This window comes from Polypterus senegalus, chromosome 7 (genome assembly GCF_016835505.1).
Source record: "Polypterus senegalus isolate Bchr_013 chromosome 7, ASM1683550v1, whole genome shotgun sequence".
NCBI lineage: Eukaryota > Metazoa > Chordata > Cladistia > Polypteriformes > Polypteridae > Polypterus > Polypterus senegalus.
The window spans coordinates 98,899,659-98,915,817 of record NC_053160.1 but is presented as its reverse complement, the minus strand read 5'-3'; the positions used below and the strand labels follow the sequence as shown (position 1 = coordinate 98,915,817).

Genomic DNA, 16,159 nt, shown 5'->3' with positions numbered 1-16,159 from the left:
ACAGTTAACAATAATGATGGGTCAGTTGAACTGAAAGAAAAATGTATCTTCTTTGTACATTCTAACAAACTGACTGATCGGGGAATAAACTGATGCACACCCACCTATATATTATATACAAATAATAATATGTAATGGGGATAGGCATGTTTGCTTGTAATGTTCAAAAAAGTATTAAAACTGTACAATAGTTATAAAAATTGAAGAAAAATGCAGATGGCATGAATTGGTTACAACAGATACACAGACAATTTCAAAAATACAGAACTTAATCAACAGTGTCCTTTATTATTTACATCAATCGTTAAATATACACAACTCTATTATGCACAGTCAAACACTCAAATAAAAAAAAGTTAAAAGACCAATAAAGCAAGTGACATGTTTATTAGAGAAGGCGCTGAGATGGAATCCCAAGTTGAAAAGCCTCAGTGACGTGGTCTGTCCTCATACTGTTAACAGTTGAACCACAAGTGTGTCAAACTCTTTACTCACTTAAAAAAAAAAAAATTTTTACCAATACTAAAAAAGTGTATTAATGCGTATTTTAAATTTCATTTTAAACATATATTTACATTTATATGTATTTAGTGTATATTCTTGTCTAAATTCACTACAAGTAAAGTGGTATTCTGATTAACAGAATAATGGTGCTGAAAATAAAAAGAAAGGACTGCCTGCTCCCCAACACAACATGATGTACCACTCACCATCTGCTGGTCCATCAATGAACAGACCTTCTGCTTCTTACTCATGGAGATACTTTCTGTACTCGTCAGAGATTCACTGAAGCCAAATGAGCCTCTGGCATCAGCACATCCAGAATGATGAAAACTCTGTTGATCTTTTCAAAAGTGCCTACAGCTCTTGACAGCACTTCATCAGGTAGTTTTAGAGGCCATCTGTCAGCTCCTCATCTTCTACTGTATAGAGGTCATTACCTGGTGACCTTTAGGATCTTCATCATTTTTAACCATTTGGATAACACCTTTTCAGATACAACAGCCTGTTGGACAAGAAAATACAAGAGTTTGGTGCTATAAAGTCATCATAGCTCTCTGCTACTAGATAGATTACAACAACAAAGTTTTACTTGTTATCTGAACTAAGTTACCAGCAAGTGATCATCTGATCCATGGCCTTTATGATGAACTCCAACAGTTTTCATGTTGAGTCCTCCTGAGGCCCTGCTGATCTCTACAGCCTCATAAACCCGATTCCCTTGTTCTCGAGTCAGTTGCCATTCTGCAGCCACACGGCCAGTCTGCTCTCCTACATGGTGGACACACAAATAAGTACATCAAATTATCATATGTAGTATTGGTCTTGTGCAAGCTCTCTGGTTTTGGTCTGAACATTCATGTATTCTCATAAAAGTGGACACTTTGTGTAGAGTTCAAACTGTGAGAATTACTCTGTGCTTCACTACAAAAACTCTCATTCATGGTTATCTCAATAGGTTTTTTAGAATACATCAATTTTTTCAGAGTATTATGAATACCCCAATCTGGACACTACCTAAAATAATATGCAAGTCACAGACATGCCATCCTAAGATAAAAAGGATAAATACAGTGCTCTCCACTATTATTGGCACCCCTTGTAAAAATTAGTAAGAAGGGTTAGAAAAAATCCCTGTTTGCTGAAGAAATGCACTGAAAAAATTTGAAACATTTGACTTTTAATTGAAACAATTTCATTCAAAGGAAAACAAAGCCCTCATCAAGAAATAAATATTTTAAAATTAACATTTTTATAAGGTGTCATTAATAGTGGAGGGCACGTTAAATGAATGCCACAATTAAAATGTATGCCACACAAAGAAAAAAGTATATCATCAGCATCTTTAAATGACTGACAGTAAAATAAAAGGGTTCCTCCATAGTCAGATAAAGAGCATACTGACAGAGGATAAAGTACTGAAATCCTAAACAATCTAAACACAAATGTAAAGTTACATAGAGCCTATGTATCTACAGGTGCTGGTCATTAAATTAGAATATCATGACAAAGTTGATTTATTTTAGTAATTCCATTCAAAAAGTGAAACTTGTATATTAGATTCATTCATTACACACAGACTGATGTATTTCAAATGTTTATTTCTTTTAATTTTGATGATTATAACTGACAACTAATGAAAGTCCCAAATTCAGTATCTCGGAAAATTAGAATATTGTGAAAAGGTTCAATATTGAAGACACCTGGTGCCACACTCTAATCAGCTAATTAACTCAAAACACCTGCAAAAGCCTTTAAATGGTCTCTCAGTCTAGTTCTGTAGGCTACACAATCATGGGGAAGACTGCTGACTTGACAGTTGTCCAAAAGACGACCATTGACACCTTGCACAAGGAGGGCAAGACACAAAAGGTCATTGCTAAAGAGGCTGGCTGTTCACAGAGCTCTGTGTCCAAGCACATTAATAGAGAGGCTAAGGGAAGGACAAGATGTGGTAGAAAAAGTGTACAAGCAATAGGGATAACCGCACCCTGGAGAGGATTGTGAAACAAAACCCATTCAAAACTGTGGGGAGATTCACAAAGAGTGGACTGCAGCTGGAGTCAGTGCTTCAAGAACCACCACGCACAGACGTATGCAAGACATGGGTTTCAGCTGTCGCATTCCTTGTGTCAAGCCACTCTTGAACAAGAGACAGCGTCAGAAGCGTCTCGCCTGGGCTAAAGACAAAAAGGACTGGACTGCTGCTGAGTGGTCCAAAGTTATGTTCTCTGATGAAAGTAAATTTTGCATTTCCTTTGGAAATCAAGGTCCCAGAGTCTGGAGGAAGAGAGGAGAGGCACAGAATCCACGTTGCTTGAGGTCCAGTGTAAAGTTTCCACAGTCAGTGATGGTTTGGGGTGCCATGTCATCTGCTGGTGTTGGTCCATTGTGTTTTTGAGGTCCAAGGTCAACGCAGCTGTCTACCAGGAAGTTTTAGAGCACTTCATGCTTCCTGCTGCTGACAAACTTTATGGAGATGCAGATTTCATTTTCCAACAGGACCTGGCACCTGCACACAGTGCCAAAGCTACCAGTACCTGGTTTAAGGACCATGGTATCCCTGTTCTTGATTGGCCAGCAAACTCGCCTGACCTTAACCCCATAGAAAATCTATGGGGTATTGTGAAGAGGAAGATGCAATATGCCAGACCCAACAATTCAGAAGAGCTGAAGGCCACTATCAGAGCAACATGGGCTCTCATAACACCTGAGCAGTGCCACAGACTGATCGACTCCATGCCACGCCGCATTGCTGCAGTAATCCAGGCCAAAGGAGCCCCAACTAAATATTGAGTGCTGTACATGCTCATAATTTTCATGTTCATACCTTTCAGTTGGCCAACATTTCTAAAAATTCTTTTTTGCATTGGTCTTAATTGATATTCTAATTTTCTGAGATACTGAATTTGGGACTTTCATTAGTTGTCAGTTATAATCATCAAAATTAAAAGAAATAAACATTTGAAATACATCAGTCTGTGTGTAATGAATGAATCTAATATACAAGTTTCACTTTTGAATGGAATTACTGAAATAAATCAACTTTGTCATGATATTCTAATTTTATGACCAGCACCTGTATAATCTCTCTCTTTTTATATATATATATATATATATATATATATATATATAAATCGACCAAGTCACCCAACCATGGGGAGCACGACGGAGGCTCGCCTCCAACTCTAACCCCCTCCCGCCCACCCTCGCTCTCGAGGCACGCCGCACTGCCTGCTCATGTGCCCGCCCCAACACCTCACTAAACTCACGCTTACATGCTGCATACAGCGATTCCCAATCACGACAAACATGCTTCTTTCTTAGACTCCCCCACCCTTAACTGTCAATCCCCACAAACACAGTCTCTCGGAATTTGCATAAGCACAGCCCTTTCACGTGCAATTTTAACTTAGTTACAAAGTGATCAAAACTCTCGTTTATATCCTGCATCCTCTTATTAAACTTGCATCCCGATTACCGTGGGCATGACAAATGCCAGAGGCAGCCTGTCTATGAACTTAATTTAAACTTTAGGTTTACACCTTGCTTTGTTTCCAAAGTAGCAGCACTCATGAATATGGTTGTATATGTGATTTGCTTGCTTCTTATTGTTTTGCTGCCTTCTCAATTGTATAATGCATTTTTCTTCACCACTTTTTGGAGCTCTTCCTGGTTTTCTACGCACTGCGTTGACAGTCAGTTCACGTGATTACGTGGGAGGCGTGATGATGTGACATGAAACTCCGTTTTCAACTTCATCATCATTTTTCAACTATCATTTTCAACTTCCAATCATATATTAAATTTATGAACGTCAGGCACCGATCAGCCAATCGAAAATTTAAACATCGCGGTCAATCACCTTTTTATTTAACAAATCGCCAATCGGTGTTATTTGTCATTCATGCTCCACTTTAGCCAATTGCCTTATGGATACGTAAAAAGAAAAGTGGCAGTAATTTCTAAAGGTGGACGTATAAGATAATTTCTAAAAGTGGATGGGTAAGATAAAGAGACTGTAAGAGACGGAGTGTATATTCATAAAATACATCTGCATTTATAGTCTACTAGTGCCACTATCTTACACTATAGGACTCTGTCGAGTGCATTATTAAGACTGCAGTGTATTTTTACCACCGTCATTTATGATTAGTGGTTCTGAAAAAATAATGATAATAAAAGTTTGGATATAAAATATTTATCGTTACTAAACAACGTCTGAAGAAAATTTAAATGAACATAACAATATAATTTTGTGTGTGCCTAATTTTAATGGATTGATATAGACTTAAGTGTGGGCTCTACTTGATTGTGTCACTCAGATTAAAACAAATGTTTGACTGTTGTTGTTTACTCGAATGTCCACATGAAATAGTCGCCTACATTTAACAGGTTATCTTAAAGACGGGCTATAAACGTATTACAATTTTAAACGCTGAATAAACTGTCAGAGTTAAATCTTTACTTCTATAATACACAACACTAAAATGTGTTTTATTGCTTTCATTACTATTTATCCACATTTATTTATTTAAGTATTCCTAACATTCCATTGTGGGCAGCTCGGTGGAGCAGTGGTAGCGCTGCTGCCTTGCAGTTAGGAGACCTGGGTTCGCTTCCCGGGTCCTCCCTGCGTGGAGTTTGCATGTTCTCCCCGTGTCTGCGTGGGTTTCCTCTGGGTACTCTGGGTTTCCTCCCACAGTCCAAAGACATGCAGGTTAGGTGCATTGGCGATTCTAAATTGTCCCTAGTGTGTGCTTGTGTGTGGGTGTGCCCTTCCCAGGGTTTGTTTCCTGCCTTGCGCCCTGTGTTGGCTGGGATTGGCTCCAGCAGACCCCCGTGACCCTGTAGTTAGGATATAGTGGGTTGGATAAAGGATGGATAATTACAGAATATTACAAATCACATGCTTGACATTCTCATGTTCACATATCAGGAAATAGACAACGTTAAGAAAGCTGGCAATAAAATTGTGACTTTAAAGAATCCTTTGGTTGTCTCTACATGTTATCAATGTTAAATGTAAGAAATAGTTATCATAGTGCTAATAGTCACATTTCGATAATAATTTTTATAATAAAGTTTACTATGTTAAACGATCTGTGAAGAGCAAATATTATGCCTTTAAACGAGTAATAATTTTGCAGTTTTTGTGACTGTGCACCTGTTAGTCAGAGTATTCAATTATTTGACTTAATTGGATCTTTATTACTTTTGGGATTTTAAATACCGCTTTAAGATCATCAAATATATGTTTATTATAATACATATTACTTATGCAAAAGTTACATTTAGATATTAAAACATGACAGATGTTTGTTTGTAGTACATATCTCATTCATCCTCCATTTGACTCCATCAAGTCCAGGTGGTGTGCTGAACACATCAGCCTGTCTTTAGTGTCTCTGAGATTTGAGGAGAAGGCCAGGAGTCCAACTGTACAGCAGGCACTGATGGTCGTCAGCATTACAACTGGTATTAAGTTAGAGATGGCAGATAGTTCAGCCGGGCATAATCCTATATGACTACCTAAGCAAACAGCATATTAAGAGCATACAGAGTCTGTATACTCCAATATGGCCCTGACATAACATCCTGTACAGCTGTAAATGACTCCACTTTACTGGTCATTTTAGCACACACTACACTGTAGTCTGTCTAAGCTCTCCACTGCTCAAAAAAATTAAAGGAACCCTTTTGAATGAGAGTATAGTATCAAGTCAATGAAACTTATGGGCTATTGATCTGGTCAGTTAAGTAGCAGAGGGGCTTGTTCATCAGTTTCAGCTGGTTTGGTGCACTACAGGGGCAACACTGAGATGACCCCCAAAACAGAAATGAATGGTTTAACAGCTGGAGGTAGGCCACTGACATTTTTCAATCCTCATCTGTCTTGTCACTCATTTTGCACTTGTCTACAGCCAGTATCACTACTGGTAGCATGAGGCCATACCTGGACCCTACAGAGCTGGCTCAGGTAGTCCAACTTCTCCAGGATGGATCAATACCATGTGTCAATGCTAGAAGGTTTGCTGTGTCTCCCATCACAGTCTGAAGGGCTTGCAGGAGATTCCAGGAGACAGACAGGCAGTTTCTCTAGGAGAGCTGGACAGGTCCCCTCGTAGGAGGTCCTTAACCCATCAGCAGGACCCACCAGTATCTGTTCCTTTTGGCAAGGAGGACCAGGATGAACACTGTCAGAGCCTACAAAATGACCTCCAGCAGGCAGGTCACTGATGTGAATGTCACTCACCAAACAATCAGATACAGACTTCATGAGGGTGACCTGAGGGCCCAATGAGCCTCTAGTGGGCACCATCGAGCTCGATTGGCATTTGCCATAGAGTACCAGAATTGGCAGGTCCACAGGTTCACCCTGAGCACATTGATGCACATTCAGTGATGGTATATCTGGAGAGGCATATCCATGGAGGGACACACAGACCTCTACAGGCTGGACAACGGCACCTTGACTGCTGTATCGGGATGAAATCCTTGGACCCATTGTTAGACCCTGTGCTGGTTTCTCCTGGTGCATGACAATGCCCTCATGTGGCAAGAGGATGAAGGAATTGATACCATTGACTGGCCCCTACACTCACTCACCTGAACTCAATCCATTAGACCACCTCTGGGTGAGATATTATTTTCGGTCCATCTGATGCCACCAGGTTGCACCTCTGACTGTCCAGGAGCTCAGCGATGCCCTGGTCCAGATCTGGGAGGAGATCCCACAGGACACCATCCGTCGTTTCATTCGGATGTTGTAAGGCATGGGGGTTAGCATACAAACTACTGGGTACAATTTGGGAGTTGCTGCAATGAAAATGGATTTGCCTACCTGCCTGACATCATTTTTTCTCTTTGATTTTCAGGGTGTCTTTGAATTCAGCCTTCCCTGTGTAGGCTGATCAATTTCATTTCCATCCTTTCGTTCCTAACACATCACCTTATCAGCACAGATAGCCAGCAGGCTTTTTTTCCCCCATTGAGATCTGATGTGTTTTCAAAGTGTTCCTTTAATTTTTTTTGAGCAGTTTATATATATATTACATACATACATACATACATACACACACACATACATATATACACACACAAACGCTGACACACACTTAATGTCAAGACATTAGGATAACGAGGTTCTAGCTGTGAGTTATGGTTTTAGAATACTGAGCTTTAAAAGTTTTGACTCTCCATTTATCAGAAGTATACACTCTTTTTCCTTTGTGTTCCTGTAAATACAAGCTGCATTTTCAGTTAAAGACAATGCCAAGTTTTATTGAAAATGTGACTCCTAAATAAAGATAAATAAGACCCTTATTGTTGTAGACTATGTTTGTAAGTGAACAAGAAAGTCTTGACCATGATGCTCAGTTTCCAAGCTGTTTTATCCTGTGGGATTACCGGTGAGTCCAGCAAAGTGCCATTTGTAGACGGTGTTGATGCAAGAGGAGGCTCTGCTCAAATCTATCAGTTCTAGTTGTGTTAATATGCGAGTTGACTGTACCAGCACAAATGAAAACACTCAGCATTGTAACTACCAAAAACAATGTTAATAATTATTCAGTATAAATTGTACAACCATTTTAAGAAATATTTACAGTTAACAATAATGATGGGTCAGTTGAACTGAAAGAAAATGTATCTTCTTTGTACATTCTAACAAACTGACTGATCGGGAATAAACTGATGCACACCCACCTATATATTATATACAAATAATAATATGTAATGGGGATAGGCATGTTTGCTTGTAATGTTCAAAAAAGTATTAAAACTGTACAATAGTTATAAAAATTGAAGAAAAATGCAGATGGCATGAATTGGTTACAACAGATACACAGACAATTTCAAAAATACAGAACTTAATCAACAGTGTCCTTTATTATTTACATCAATCGTTAAATATACACAACTCTATTATGCACAGTCAAACACTCAAATAAAAAAAAGTTAAAAGACCAATAAAGCAAGTGACATGTTTATTAGAGAAGGCGCTGAGATGGAATCCCAAGTTGAAAGCTCCCAGTGACGTGGTCTGTCCTCATACTGTTAACAGTTGTAACAGAATAAGATGCTTGCTCGCACCTTGCACCCTCAGACACCACGTCAGACACTAGGTAAAAGTCCAATAATTATATTTATTTTATAATAAAGTGCACAAAGCACCCTCTACTCCCAAATACTCCAATAAACAATGAACAATAACAAATCCTCCACTCCCAGACGCTTAGCCACCCTGCCTCCCAACTCAGCTCATCGCCTGGGAGCTGCCATAGTCCTTTTATATTCCCTGACCCGAGGTGTTCCTTCCCAACAGTCCACAAGTCCTTATTCCTTCCGGTCAGGGTAAATAATGTTTTCACCCCGAAGCCCGCCGCCTTCCTATGACGAACTTCCGGGTCATAGGGCATGAAGAATTCTTCGTCCTCCTGCAGCTCCCTCTCGTGGCCCCCATGGCATCCAGCAGGGCGGTGCACAAAAACTACATGGTCCATAATGCCCTGCTGGTCTTCTGGGGACCTCCATGCTGCAAGGAGGGCTCCACCTGGCGGCTTGGGGTATTGGCCGGGTACATGGCCGCCATATCTTACAGTACCCCCAGCGAATTATAAAGATTCGGAGCGCCTGCCCCGAGAGGGAAGTCTTCCTCCAAGAGGACGCGCCATCCGGGATCTGACTGCGCTGCCCCTGTCCTCGAAAGCAAACCTTGGGGACGGTGTACCTCCTGTCTCCCCGGGACATTTGCCACTCGTGACCCGGTCGCTGGCAATTGTAGCACCGACGCAGTCCTCCTGGTTGGCTCTTTTCCGATACCTGAAACATCTCGGAACTCGGTCAGCTCCACCCTTTCCCCGCCAAGGAGGGTTTTCTGGCCTCGCTGCTCTCGCCCTTTTCCCACCTTGTCAGGAGACCCCTCTTTATTCTAAGGATCTCCAGTTTACTCTGGGGCTTGTCCACAGTTTGGGTCTCTATTAGTGAAAGAGAGCCCTTTTACTGTCTGCACGCCTTTGATTTATAAACAACATGGGTCGGGTCTTTAGGATCGAATCGCCCAAGAGACAGCACCAACCAGCTGCTCTGGCTCGATCGGTCCTTCCCCCGGCCGCTCCGTAAACGTTTCGACCTCTCTTGTAGGGCGCACATCCATTTGGCACCCGCTATGGATTAAAAGCGGCCCGGATCACACTGCGCCCCTATTATTATTATATACGGTACCGACATTACCTGTCTGTACCGCCAAATCACATAACACGGAGGCTCGGTCCAACCGCCGCAGGTACTCACGCACTCTTCTTAAAAGCGCGCCGCCGCCCCAGATCTCCAACGATCTTCTTAATCGCTTCTAAAGTCTGCAAAATACTCCGCACGGGCTCGATTAATTTTTCGAAGTTCCCGCACGCCAAAATAATTAGTTAATTCGGCCGGGTTTGGCTTACTTCCTGGTTTGCCATACCGTCCGCCGGAGCCAATGAACTCGCCGCTGTCGGCACGTGTTCTGACGGGTTCCGCACGGGTTTCTGGGAATTGGAGTTCTCTACAGACGAGGACCGGGCCGCCATCTTTGGTCGACTGCGACCTGCCTTTATTAATTTGTCGGCAGATCGACCAGCCATTTCCCGGCCCTCCTTACCTTCTTTGGGTTGAGCAGTGCTTCGCTCACCACCCCTTTCTCCTTCGGAAAAATCAAGTCCGCCTTTTCTTGGGGAAGTCATAAACAGCTGGACACGGAACGCCACCTTTCTGGAATCCTTTCGGTACTTCCCGTGTCCTCGCCGCACCCGTAATGCGGAAGTCCTTTTCGTTGTCCGCCTGCCCGCATAAAAGCGCCACACTATCTTCGGAGATTCTCCTGCATCCCGCAGAACCTCGGATGATTTTTCCGAGGTATGTGCATGGTACTAAATGAGAAATTTTAAATAGATTATCTACATTTGCAGCACATACCTCGTTGTAGGTTTCTTCGTCGAGTCCTCTCCCGATCCGTAGTCGCCCTGTCGCCATCCCGAAAGTGTCGGCCATGACGAACATGGAACTTCCGCTGGTGCTGTTGCCCTGTTTTGTCTTCTTTTTCCCATTACAGACTTAAAAAAGGTGAGGTTTCTGGCGATTTTCCTGTGTGTGTTGTGACGCTGTCTTCCCGGGTATTCTGTCCACAGTAAAATTTTTCCAGGTCCTCTGCCAAACTGATGGCCAGAGAATCCTGCCGGCTACGCCAACTGTAACAGAATAAGATGCTTCTCGCACCCTTGCACCCTCAGACACCACGTCAGACACTAGGTAAAAGTCCAATAATTATATTTATTTTATAATAAAGTGCACAAAGCACCCTCTACTCCCAAATACTCCAATAAACAATGAACAATAACAAATCCTCCACTCCCAGACGCTTAGCCACCCTGCCTCCCAACTCAGCTCATCGCCTGGGAGCTGCCATAGTCCTTTTATATTCCCTGACCCGAGGTGTTCCTTCCCAACAGTCCACAAGTCCTTATTCCTTCCGGTCAGGGTAAATAATGTTTCTCACCCCGAAGTCCGCCGCTCTTCCTATGACGAACTTCCGGTCATAGGGCATGAAGAATTCTTCGGTCCTCCCTGCAGCTCCCTCTCGTGGCCCCATGGCATCCAGCAGGGCGGTGCACAAAACTACATGGTCCATAATGCCCTGCTGGTCTTCTGGGGACCTCCATGCTGCAAGGAGGGCTCCACCTGGGCTTGGGGTATTGGCCGGGTACATGGCGGCCATATCTTACACAGTTGAACCACAAGTGTGTCAAACTCTTTACTCACTTAAAAAAAAAAATATTTTTACCAATACTAAAAAAGTGTATTAATGCGTATTTTAAATTTCATTTTAAACATATATTTACATTTATATGTATTTAGTGTATATTCTTGTCTAAATTCACTACAAGTAAAGTGGTATTCTGATTAACAGAATAATGGTGCTGAAAATAAAAAGAAAGGACTGCCTGCTCCCCAACACAACATGATGTACCACTCACCATCTGCTGGTCCATCAATGAACAGACCTTCTGCTTCTTACTCATGGAGATACTTTCTGTACTCGTCAGAGATTCACTGAAGCCAAATGAGCCTCTGGCATCAGCACATCCAGAATGATGAAAACTCTGTTGATCTTTTCAAAAGTGCCTACAGCTCTTGACAGCACTTCATCAGGTAGTTTTAGAGGCCATCTGTCAGCTCCTCATCTTCTACTGTATAGAGGTCATTACCTGGTGACCTTTAGGATCTTCATCATTTTTAACCATTTGGATAACACCTTTTCAGATACAACAGCCTGTTGGACAAGAAAATACAAGAGTTTGGTGCTATAAAGTCATCATAGCTCTCTGCTACTAGATAGATTACAACAACAAAGTTTTACTTGTTATCTGAACTAAGTTACCAGCAAGTGATCATCTGATCCATGGCCCTTTATGATGAACTCCAACAGTTTTCATGTTGAGTCCTCCTGGAGGCCCTGCTGATCTCTACAGCCTCATAAACCCGATTCCCTTGTTCTCGAGTCAGTTGCCATTCTGCAGCCACACGGCCAGTCTGCTCTCCTACATGGTGGACACACAAATAAGTACATCAAATTATCATATGTAGTATTGGTCTTGTGCAAGCTCTCTGGTTTTGGTCTGAACATTCATGTATTCTCATAAAAGTGGACACTTTGTGTAGAGTTCAAACTGTGAGAATTACTCTGTGCTTCACTACAAAAACTCTCATTCATGGTTATCTCAATAGGTTTTTTAGAATACATCAATTTTTTCAGAGTATTATGAATACCCCAATCTGGACACTACCTAAAATAATATGCAAGTCACAGACATGCCATCCTAAGATAAAAAGGATAAATACAGTGCTCTCCACTATTATTGGCACCCCTTGTAAAAATTAGTAAGAAGGGTTAGAAAAAAAAATCCCTGTTTGCTGAAGAAATGCACTGAAAAAATTTGAAACATTTGACTTTTAATTGAAACAATTTCATTCAAAGGAAAACAAAGCCCTCATCAAGAAATAAATATTTTAAAAATTAACATTTTTATAAGGGGTGTCATTAATAGTGGAGGGCACGTTAAATGAATGCCACAATTAAAATGTATGCCACACAAAGAAAAAAAAGTATATCATCAGCATCTTTAAATGACTGACAGTAAAATAAAAGGGTTCCTCCATAGTCAGATAAAGAGCATACTGACAGAGGATAAAGTACTGAAATCCTAAACAATCTAAACACAAATGTAAAGTTACATAGAGCCTATGTATCTACAGGTGCTGGTCATTAAATTAGAATATCATGACAAAGTTGATTTATTTTAGTAATTCCATTCAAAAAGTGAAACTTGTATATTAGATTCATTCATTACACACAAACTGATGTATTTCAAATGTTTATTTCTTTTAATTTTGATGATTATAACTGACAACTAATGAAAGACCCAAATTCAGTATCTCGGAAAATTAGAATATTGTGAAAAGGTTCAATATTGAAGACACCTGGTGCCACACTCTAATCAGCTAATTAACTCAAAACACCTGCAAAAGCCTTTAAATGGTCTCTCAGTCTAGTTCTGTAGGCTACACAATCATGGGGAAGACTGCTGACTTGACAGTTGTCCAAAAGACGACCATTGACAACTTGCACAAGGAGGGCAAGACACAAAAGGTCATTGCTAAAGAGGCTGGCTGTTCACAGAGCTCTGTGTCCAAGCACATTAATAGAGAGGCGAAGGGAAGGACAAGATGTGGTAGAAAAAAAGTGTACAAGCAATAGGGATAACCGCACCCTGGAGAGGATTGTGAAACAAAACCCATTCAAAACTGTGGGGGAGATTCACAAAGAGTGGACTGCAGCTGGAGTCAGTGCTTCAAGAACCACCACGCACAGACATATGCAAGACATGGGTTTCAGCTGTCGCATTCCTTGTGTCAAGCCACTCTTGAACAAGAGACAGCGTCAGAAGCGCCTCGCTTGGGCTAAAGACAAAAGGACTGGACTGCTGCTGAGTGGTCCAAAGTTATGTTCTCTGATGAAAGTAAATTTTGCATTTCCTTTGGAAATCAAGGTCCCAGAGTCTGGAGGAAGAGAGGAGAGGCACAGAATCCACGTTGCTTGAGGTCCAGTGTAAAGTTTCCACAGTCAGTGATGGTTTGGGGTGCCATGTCATCTGCTGGTGTTGGTCCATTGTGTTTTCTGAGGTCCAAGGTCAACGCAGCTGTCTACCAGGAAGTTTTAGAGCACTTCATGCTTCCTGCTGCTGACAAACTTTATGGAGATGCAGATTTCATTTTCCAACAGGACCTGGCACCTGCACACAGTGCCAAAGCTACCAGTACCTGGTTTAAGGACCATGGTATCCCTGTTCTTGATTGGCCAGCAAACTTGCCTGACCTTAACCCCATAGAAAATCTATGGGGTATTGTGAAGAGGAAGATGCAATATGCCAGACCCAACAATTCAGAAGAGCTGAAGGCCACTATCAGAGCAACATGGGCTCTCATAACACCTGAGCAGTGCCACAGACTGATCGACTCCATGCCACGCCGCATTGCTGCAGTAATCCAGGCCAAAGGAGCCCCAACTAAATATTGAGTGCTGTACATGCTCATAATTTTCATGTTCATACCTTTCAGTTGGCCAACATTTCTAAAAAAATTCTTTTTGCATTGGTCTTAATTGATATTCTAATTTTCTGAGATACTGAATTTGGGACTTTCATTAGTTGTCAGTTATAATCATCAAAATTAAAAGAAATAAACATTTGAAATACATCAGTCTGTGTGTAATGAATGAATCTAATATACAAGTTTCACTTTTTGAATGGAATTACTGAAATAAATCAACTTTGTCATGATATTCTAATTTTATGACCAGCACCTGTATAATCTCTCTCTTTATATATATATATATATATATATATATATATATATATATATAAATAAATCGACCAAGTCACCCAACCATGGGGAGCACGACGGAGGCTCGCCCTCCAACTCTAACCCTCCTCCCGCGCCCACCCTCGCTCTCGAGGCACGCGCACTGCCTGCTCATGTGCCCGCCCCCAACACCTCACTAAACTCACGTTTACATGCTGCATACAGCGATTCCAATCCGCGACAAACATGCTTCTTTCTTAGATGGTCAGGAACAGGGAAGAAACCCTGATTCATACAATCAGAGCTATGGGAGATTCAGGAACAGGGAAGAAACCCTGATTCATACCATCAGAGCTAGGGGAGATATTCCTACAACCGTAGCATCTACGGGAATATCTGCAACATTGTTACCGGGTGGACGTACTGCTCATTCCGTTTTTAAAATACCGTTGAAGCTGACTACTACTGCCACATGCAACATCAAACCTACCTCGCCACACGACCAACATCTTCTGCAATCCAAATTGATAACATGGGACGAGCTGCCAATGACACATGCATACGCATTCCAGGCAGTTGACAGGTTATTACGTGACCTCACGGGTGACACGCAGCCATTTGGAGGGAAAAACAATACTATTGGGTGGAGATTTCCTACAAATACTCCGTCATTATTAATGGCTCCCAAGCACTTACTGTCGCCAGTTGCATTAACAAGCAACCTTTGTGGCGTCACATGCACATACTTACAATGACGACAAATATGAAAGCTCTTCCTCACGAACAACATTTCGCAAAATGGCTCCTTGATGCTGGAGACAGGAAAAATGGAACAGCTGTAACATCACCTTCACATTATTTTCCTTTTAATTCTGATCCCGTTTAACAACTATATGGCGACATCGTCTTCTCAACTGTCACTCCGGAACAACTCAGTACGTGAGCTATATTAAACGACACCAACGAAGACTCGCTACACCTTAATGAACAAGTACTGAAACTTATCCCTACCAACGAAATAACTTTCACCAGCGTTGACTCCATCGTCACAGACGATTCCGCAGATCAACTTTCATTCCCCAAAGAATTTCTTAACAGTCTTACTCCCACTGGCATGCCTCCGCATAAACTCAAAATTAAAAATGGTTCAGTCATCATGCTTCTCAGAAACCTCATGCCAGCAAGAGGTCTCCGTAATGGCACTAGACTGACGGTTACCAGCATTCACCTCAATGTACTGGAGTGTAAAACTATCGCAGCTCCTACCTCACAAACTGTCCTTATTTCCCGGATTTCCCTGACCCCATCAGATTCAAATTTGCCTTTTACTTTTACACGCAGACAGTTTCCTGTTAGATTAGCCTTTCCAATGACAATTAATAAGGCAACAGGACCAAACTTTCAAAAAGATCTGCCAAAACTAGTTTTCAGTCACGGACAATTGTATATTGCTCTCTCCAGAGTTCCGTCTTTTCATTCACTGACAGTTGTTATCCTTAAACTCCCCCCATTTAGACAACTGTGTCTTTTAGGAAGTGTTCACCTATCAATGAATAATTATGCGGCGTAGTGGGCTAGTAACTTAATATTCAAATACCATCAACAGGTCTATTCCACAGTCTACTGAATCAGTAGGAATGTCCTAGGAAAAGGAGGAAAGAAATAAAAATACACGTGAACGTCAAACACTACAAGTGAACGACAAGTTTAAGAAATGGGTGTTTGCAATTTACCTGATTTTTCATTAACATCCAATTTCCAG

The 16,159-nt window shown here is 41.5% G+C and overlaps 2 long non-coding RNA genes across 3 annotated transcripts; both read right to left on the bottom strand.

Annotated features, from left to right (window-relative positions):
• Positions 1-268: 268 nt before the first annotated feature.
• On the bottom strand, positions 269-1,138 carry LOC120532171. The gene is made up of 3 exons (XR_005634235.1): positions 1,115-1,138; positions 711-1,006; positions 269-494 (listed from the first exon to the last, which is right to left on the bottom strand). It is a non-coding gene; the product is annotated as an uncharacterized LOC120532171 (long non-coding RNA).
• Positions 1,139-11,215: 10,077 nt separating this feature from the next.
• On the bottom strand, positions 11,216-16,159 carry LOC120532170. 2 transcript variants are annotated; one of them, XR_005634234.1, is made up of 4 exons: positions 16,131-16,159; positions 15,995-16,039; positions 11,918-12,077; positions 11,385-11,809 (listed from the first exon to the last, which is right to left on the bottom strand). It is a non-coding gene; the product is annotated as an uncharacterized LOC120532170 (long non-coding RNA). The 2 variants fall into 2 exon arrangements; XR_005634233.1 differs by lacking the exons at positions 15,995-16,039; positions 16,131-16,159 and adding an exon at positions 11,216-11,297 and having other exon boundaries at positions 11,514-11,809; positions 11,918-12,438.